Below are 6,788 nucleotides of genomic sequence, written 5' to 3' on the forward strand. Positions count from 1 at the left end.
CGGGAGCGAGTCCTGGCATCGAATCCGTGTTGCGGGTTGTCCTTGCCGCTTACACTCAACTTCTCCGTCGGAAGCTCCGGGTAACACGCCGAGCCCCATAGGAGAATCGATCGAATCACTGCGATAGCTTGATCCCAGGTCGCTCTCTGTCGTACAATTGTTGGAAGGTGTGCGCAGCACCACTACGAATCTTCCCGCCGCACTTCGCCATTATAGTATTCCATCTAGAGAAGATAACGAACAGAAGAGATTGGAACTGCTGCACTGCTGCGCCGCTTGTTCACGGTGGTTCACATTCCAACAACAATACTGGCTTTGCGTTCTTTCGAATCGTGGTCGTCCGAGCTCGGGTCCAATCGGTCGCCCCGTCGCTATGATTTCGACGCTCTACATCATTCCCATGAGGAAAATCTGAAAACTACGATTTTCTTGGAACTTCGAGATTAGGATAAAGACCCAGCATGATTTCGCCTGTAGATGGCACGGCTGCGATCCAATTCGGTTTCTTCTCGTTTTGATCGCCTTATTCCACATGCAACGTCGGCGTTGCTTCAACCAATGCACTTTCACGCAATGCAGCGCCAAAGCCCAGGGTCAATGTTGAGCGGAATCTCTCAGGCCACCAGTCCGTATCCTGATCCCGAGCATTCCGCCGGGAAATCTGGGCTCGTCCATAATTTGAGCACCTCCTGAGTTAGTCAGTGCATATGACTTCGGAACTTAAGCCCCCTTCGAAACGCTTCAACGGCCGGCGTAGTCAAATACTGTGCCGGTCGTTCCTGTTTCGGGAAGCGTTCCGATCGGATTCTCGGCGCCGCGGCGTCAGATCCACAGCGATGTTCCAGGAAATATCCACTCATGATGCCAGGCAGGGACGGCGCAGCTTTGTTCAAAATTTATGTAGGGTAAGATCCACAATTGAGTCCGCCATCGCTTCTGGGAGCGCTCGTTTCAGAGACCCCGCGTGAACGGAACGGACATGACAATGGAACTGCCATTCGCCAAGTTCAAGTTCCAGGCCATACCGATTGGGAAGGGGGGAACGACTATGTTCTACCTAACGCCTTTTATGAAAAATCAAGGGATAACGAGGCCGTCTATGTTGTGCAATCGACCCGTCTCGAGTCTCGATATCCTCTGTGCCCAACTTGATGAAATGTGAAAACGCCCCGCTCGTTTCGTAGCTCCCGTGACTGGCTCGACGTCGAATCTTCCGAGCCCCTCGACGTGAGCGGGGTGGGAATGAGTGATTGATTTGATCAACCGATAGCCGCCTGGACTTCGGACGCGCGGGCGCTCTCGACTGACCACCCCAAGAGGATTTTCGTCACAGCTCTCCTCATCATATTATCCGTCGGAGCTATCCCGTCACCAGACGCGGCATTCCTCACAATGGCGGCGATGGTCCGGGCGTCTCACAAACGTTCATTCCGAAGCTGGTAGCCCACAAGAGGGAACTGCTCAGACGTCGAGAAACTGGTGACTCTGGCATCCGAAGCCGACCCTGAAACAGTGCTCCCAAGCGTTCCTGAGGTTGGGCAGAATTTCCGGGAAGCCTCCGGAGTTCCCCATTGGAGAGACCTATGTGGGTGACGACGCTTCGGGTATCTCCATCATCGTCATGCTCCTATGATCAACGTCACTTCCCACGGGATGGGGTTCCCAATGGGAGCGAGGGAATAAATGTCGAAAGCGTCAGATTGGGATCCGTAATCTGTATCCGATTGAAAGATATCATTTATCCCGACCCCGAAAAGGAAAGTCCGACTGTGGTTGCTTCAAGACGACGTGTGAGGCCTACAGCGTTGCACTTGCCCCAACCTGTTTCAACAGACGAATTATCAAGCAGGGACAGATTAGCTCTGGAGATCAGATAATCATAGGTATAACAATTCGATGGCATTTAGCTTCCCTATGTCGGTCAGGAAGAGCAGGCCACATCCTGCACAACGATTGTCGCGGAGGATGACGCAACGATGATCCACTCCTTAACGAGCGGAGTAGTTTCGTAGTCTCAAAGGTTGAGGCCTGTAACTCGGGATGAACTTCGGCATGAATCTACAGTGCTTAGTTCCGCCATCGAATCGCCAAGTGGATCGGTCGCCAAAGCTCGATGCTGACCGAGTGCTAAGAGAATCTCGAGAGGCTCTCCGAGAAACGCATTCTGTCGCGAAGAAAACTCTTCTCCATCAAGTTCATCATCAGTTGTGTGTTTTTCATTTCTCAATTCTCGAATGCATCAGTCTTTCAATGATACAGATCCTTCGATTCACACTTATGTCACAATTATATACGCTTGAGTTTTTCGATGGTCAGGCTACTTGGAGGATGAGCGTTCTGCATGGCTCCAGACCTCCGCGGAAATTTCTCAACCGGGAAATTCCCTCGGGAAGTCGGGCCGATTCGGGGAGAAGTCTAGAGATTCCTGGGATTGAGGGGAGGTGATTCGCTCAGGATTTCATCGTCGAATGGAGGGAGGCCAAAAAGTTCGGGCTCAAAGTGCTCGAGAGAGTTCAAACAGAGCGTGGCTTCATTGCGCTGATCCTGAGTAACGACAGCTGGGTCGGGCACCATCACCGCTTGCATTCCGGCGGCCAGAGCTGCCCGAACACCATTAGGAGCATCCTCGAACACCAGAACTCGACTAGCCTTCGGGGGGACTCGAAATCGCTGGGCACACACTAGGAAGACGTCGGGTGCGGGCTTCCAGCTGCGACTTCCGGGTCGTCCGTAGCACTGACCAGATGGGTAAAATTCTTCATGAAATCCCCATGATGAGTCGTTTTCAGCTCGAGCGCTGCGAGTGAGCTGCTGGTGCCGATAGCGATCGGGATTCCTTTCTTGACGAGATGGCGAACGAGCCGTTCTGCGCCGGGGAGCAACTGGCATTTTGGTAGTGTCTCAATGCATTTCTCTTCCATGAGGCGAAGGAATTCATCGATTGTGATGTTCAGACGGCAATGATCGATGACAATTCTTGCACAATCCTTCCTTGTGCAGCCAAGAACCATGAGCTTGATCTCCACGGTGTAACGATGACCGAATTCCTTGAGGACATCGTCGATGATCTTGAAGTAGAGCCTCTCGGTGTCCACGAGCAGACCGTCGAAATCGAAGATGCAGTGTGTCACGGGTTTGAAAGCCATTCTAGTTATGGTCGTTCGGCATTCGCGCACCTGTTAATAGTCGAGAACCGGAAGAAGGAAGTCGGAGAGAGCCGGAGAGAACAGTGGGAAAGGTTCTGTGAGATATTCGAGCCCTCTTGACGTCGTCGAAGCCTGTAACTTGGGGGGGCTCGGAAATCGTCGTCTTTGAGAGGAAGACAACGTCGCCGATTTCCCTGTGGCTCACGTGTTGCCGCGTTATCTATTCTTGAACCCAGGGAGCACTCCGCGCAAGCTCAACGCACAGGGCCTTTCGAAAGCAAACCCTTCAGAGCTCTCCGCTCAGACTCATGCTCCATCCACGATTCCTGCAGCCGACTACCAAGGCAGGGTCGCAGAGGCTGGATCGATTCCTTCCGGGGATCCTGATCAGTGACACCTGGAATTTACCAAAGTTGACGATCGCTACGGGTAGTAAGCCAAGGAGGGCGACTATAATAAAAGCTGCATTTGCAACTGGGATTTTCGATCCATGGAAAGTGTTCGTAAGCACGTGAGTCATCCATCCTTCTTTTAGAATTTGCAGGCATTACCGATCATATTTGTGGTTATTATCCGCACTGAAGAATATGGATTCGTTTCAAGTAGAGCCATGGGCTTCGCGAACGCATTCTCGACACGGGAGTCTCCATTTCTCAGCCGTCACTCACAGCTCCCGACGGCGAGAAAGGACGATTCGGACAATCGATCATTACGATGAGGTCGTCATCGAGCCCGTGGAAAAGAAGGCTGCGAGCTGAATCTCGATGTCGGTCGTTTGGACACCTAAGATGGGAGTACGGCGTTCGCTCTCAGACGGAAACGGCCGCTCACCCGACAGCGAATGAATCTCCGATGTGATTTCCATCAGTGTCCACATGAGAGAAAATTTCTCTAACGGCTCGTGAGTACCTCGCTGGAGGTTTCAATCGAGATTAGCGATGATGCGAGAAGAGCTAGTTTCTATTCTGACGGGGGTCCGCCTGGAAAATCAACGTCACGAGGATCGAACGACGAAGAACTCACTCTCAGAAAAGAGTCTCCGGAGATCATCTGAGTCTACATTCGAGGTGCGGTGAGCTGAGCCATCGGCGTTGAGTTTGGAGAGATATGGCTTCGGAAGAGGAGACGATGATACTGATGGATTCTGAATGCGGATCGACGACGCTGATACAGCTGACCTGATCATACACGACATGAAGTCTCCAGATGTTCTCGTTGAACGAATGTGCTTACGTGAGCTGAAGGAGGTGTTTGTCAACAGGAGCCATTCCTTATTCGTTCTAGTCTCTTAACCGACTTAATGGGTATTAAACTGCTCTACAACGCCTGCTTCACTTGATGATGATAGTCAAAGTCCAGACAGAGGAATTCTCGAGAGCAAGTGTTTCTCGAACGTTGTCAATCGAACAAAGGTCTATTGCGTAGATTCAAGAAATGATTATTTGCTTCAAGTCACTGTCACTCGGCAAAAATCCGTGGCTGAGTTGCTCGACTTGTATAATATAGTAGTATGAGAGCTTCGCTAGTCGCTCGCCTAAAGTAGAGGGCGCCTTCAGTGGCCTCGCCTCAGACGACGTCAGACGAGTGTCTCAGATCGAGTACCCGTTCCCGACTGCTCAGCTGAAAGTTCCCTCTTAGATGGTGAGATGCTTCCTAAGGTTTTTTTCTCCGATGATAGAGCCATGCAGATGCTTGAAATACCTTAATTATAAGCATTCCCGTGTCGATCAATCAATCCAATCGATAATAAATAATCATACGGGGAACCCGGGAGCGATGAAGACAGTGAAAACAGTTCAGATTCCCGAAAATCTTCGAGGCTGTCTTGAACAGGGAAGCAGATTGTCACTGCGATCAAGTTCGTCGGTACGTGAGAATCGCTGGCGGCTACCTAGAATCGGGGGCACATATGACTGTCGCTCGGGTGGGGACTCGCATTGGTCACGTCAAGTGTCGTAGCTCGTTCTTGTGAGTTTATCCGTCACGCGGCTAACGTAATCTGGCATTTAGAGTCTTGTAGATTTGCGTATCGTCAGGAAACCATCCATATCGCCGATTGTCGATCATGACGCACAGATAGACGGCTTTCGCGCTGCTAACATCTTTTGTTTCCAGTTCACACGTCAGCTGATAAGTCGGAGATCCCGGGTCCAATGAGCGACAAGTGCCGATACGTCATCATCTGTGCACTCCGGAAAGAAAGCTCCGGATTCAAACCTCGGTCGCCATCGACCATGTTCGATTTGAACCACCCGAGACTGAATCCGGACTCTTTTAATTGATTGGGTCGCGCGCAACCCTTCGCTATCTCGTGAAGGAAGTCGAAAACTCTCACTGTTTTTGTAGGCTTTGTAGACGGACGAGGCACCTTCACAGAAGAGAGCGCGGGTTTCTTTTTGCGGAGAGGGGAAAGCCCGACAAGTAGCATAAATGTTCGGTGTACGCAAGACCCTCGCTAAACTAGGCGGATCAATCGCGATGAATTGTGAGACGACCCAGTTTCTCAGACCCGTTAGCCACGTCATATTCGACATGGACGGACTCCTGCTCGATACGGTGCCGATCTACAACGAAATGATGCGTTCAGTGGTGGTCCAGCAGGGCTACAGGTTCTCAACTCGACTCCAGCAGCAGCTGCTCGGAAGGAATCGACTAGATTGTGCCAAACTGATTGTGAAACACTGCCAAAGCTCACTGACAGTCGAAGAGTGCATGATGGAGATCGGCAAGAATCACGCGAAGCTACTCTCCCACTGTAGGCTCCTACAAGGAGCTGAAAGGCTCATTCGGCATCTACACCGCGCCGGAATCCCGATGGCTGTGGGTACGAGCAGCTCAACGAAGTCCGTGGCCATCAAAACAAGCGCCCACCCCGAGCTCTTCTCCATGATACACCACATAACGTGCGGACTCGACGATCCTGGCGTTTCGTACGGCAAACCGGCACCGGACATTTTCCTGGCGGCGGCTGAAAGGTTCGATGAACCAGTGGATTCATCTGAATGCCTCGTGTTCGAAGACGCCGTGAATGGAGTGGAAGCGGCACGCGCTGCCGGGATGCAAGTCGTTCTGGTCTCCAAGGATGAGAAATGTTCTCTAGCCACGCTGCAGCTCCGGAGCCTGCTGGATTTCCGACCCGAACTTTTCGGCCTTCCAGCTTTCCCGTGAAAGACGAATGGGATTTCAGACTGGAATTCGAAGAAGTTGTCTCTCCGGATACCTCAGCGGAAACCGATTGTACAAAATATTTAATGTAGAAAAAAAAGCGAACAGAGAGTGCCAATTATGTCAAAGTCTTCAAGTTCGAAGGAGAAATCGTGTGAGCTTCCGATAGCTGGATGTGTGGATCCGGTAATAAATACTATTTAATGCGGGTGCAGAAATTGGTCCTCGCTTCCATCGGGACATCAATGAGCTTGACGAATTTCCGCGAGCATCGCCCGATGACGCGATTCGCGTCATTCGTGGAGCGTGCGTGTCGAGACTGGGCGAACCGTTGGTTGAGCTTATCATTCATCATTGCTTGTATTCCATGACGAGTCACCTTGGTTTCACTGAGATCGGTCCGAGGCCGAAATTCAAAGTTTATCTTGGCGCCCTCTCCGTATCTCCTGGTAATCTGAGCTTTGACTGGTGCGTCGG

At 51.4% G+C, this 6,788-nt stretch overlaps 2 pseudogenes; one reads left to right on the forward strand and one right to left on the reverse strand.

The window, feature by feature from the left end:
* Positions 1 to 2,200: 2,200 nt before the first annotated feature.
* On the reverse strand, positions 2,201 to 3,292 carry LOC100909255 (pseudouridine-5'-phosphatase pseudogene; annotated as a pseudogene).
* A 2,314-nt stretch (positions 3,293 to 5,606) lies between these two features.
* On the forward strand, positions 5,607 to 6,516 carry LOC100908258 (pseudouridine-5'-phosphatase pseudogene; annotated as a pseudogene).
* Positions 6,517 to 6,788: the final 272 nt, after the last annotated feature.

This window comes from Galendromus occidentalis, unplaced genomic scaffold (assembly GCF_000255335.2).
Source record: "Galendromus occidentalis unplaced genomic scaffold, Mocc_1.1 scf7180000076873, whole genome shotgun sequence".
NCBI lineage: Eukaryota > Metazoa > Arthropoda > Arachnida > Mesostigmata > Phytoseiidae > Galendromus > Galendromus occidentalis.